The sequence below is a fragment of the Octopus bimaculoides genome, chromosome 11 (assembly GCF_001194135.2).
Source record: "Octopus bimaculoides isolate UCB-OBI-ISO-001 chromosome 11, ASM119413v2, whole genome shotgun sequence".
In the NCBI taxonomy this organism is placed as follows: Eukaryota; Metazoa; Mollusca; class Cephalopoda; order Octopoda; family Octopodidae; genus Octopus; species Octopus bimaculoides.
In genome coordinates, this window is record NC_068991.1 from 60,068,787 (window position 1) to 60,069,706 (window position 920).

Sequence of the window (920 nt, forward strand, 5' to 3'; positions counted from 1 at the left end):
CAACAGGAAAAAGGAGGAAGGAATAACACGGAGACCATACGTTGCGTAGTGAAACTAACTTTTTCTTTTTACATGATCAAAACAATACATCATCAATACAAAACAGCATAACAGTAATTCTGAAATTAACATGTGACATCTAACAATAGCGTTTCCAATCAGAGTTCATATATCAAGTCAATTAAAAGTTCTTTCACTTCGTTGTTTTTCTTTTCTTTTCTGCCATTTAACAAGAGTTAGCACAGTTCTTTCTTTTCTTTTAAAACATGTAACGACAAGCACATTTTTCTTTGAAGAATATTTACACAAACCTTTACCGCAAGAATTTCCTTTCCTTCAAAACTCCCACTACAATCCACAAGAAGTGACCAACATAGTAGTCTACTACAATCTTTTGGCTGCCACAATAGTCCCATCTCTCTGCCCCTCTCTCTCGTTGCTTCAGTCCCTATCTGCTGACTGGTACTTTCTCACCATAGGCTCTCTCTCTCTCAGCCTCTTTCTGTCAGCCTCTCTGTTCATCTTGCTGACCGCTGCTGTCACATACTCGTTCTTCACTGGCCCGCGTTCTTCATCCAACTCCGTCAACCAACTGCTCAATGCCAACTATCGCTCCCGTATTTATGAGAGATACCGTACCCAGCAGTCCTACGTTACCCCCTCCACAGTTGGGTCAGTTTAGTACAGTTCCTTAACTTGTTTTTCTGAACTTTCGGTGACCGGAAAGGGTCACCGATCACTCCTACGCTAAAAATAACTGTACTTGTTCACAGGACAAAGGAAATACCATTATCCTCAACAACCAGAATACGGTTTCAAACCCAGCTCGGGAAATAGGGATATAACATTAATTTGTTTTTCGGTGGTCGCATCACTACCCCTTCCCTAGTTCTTTGTCGTCCCGACAAAAGTAAACAACG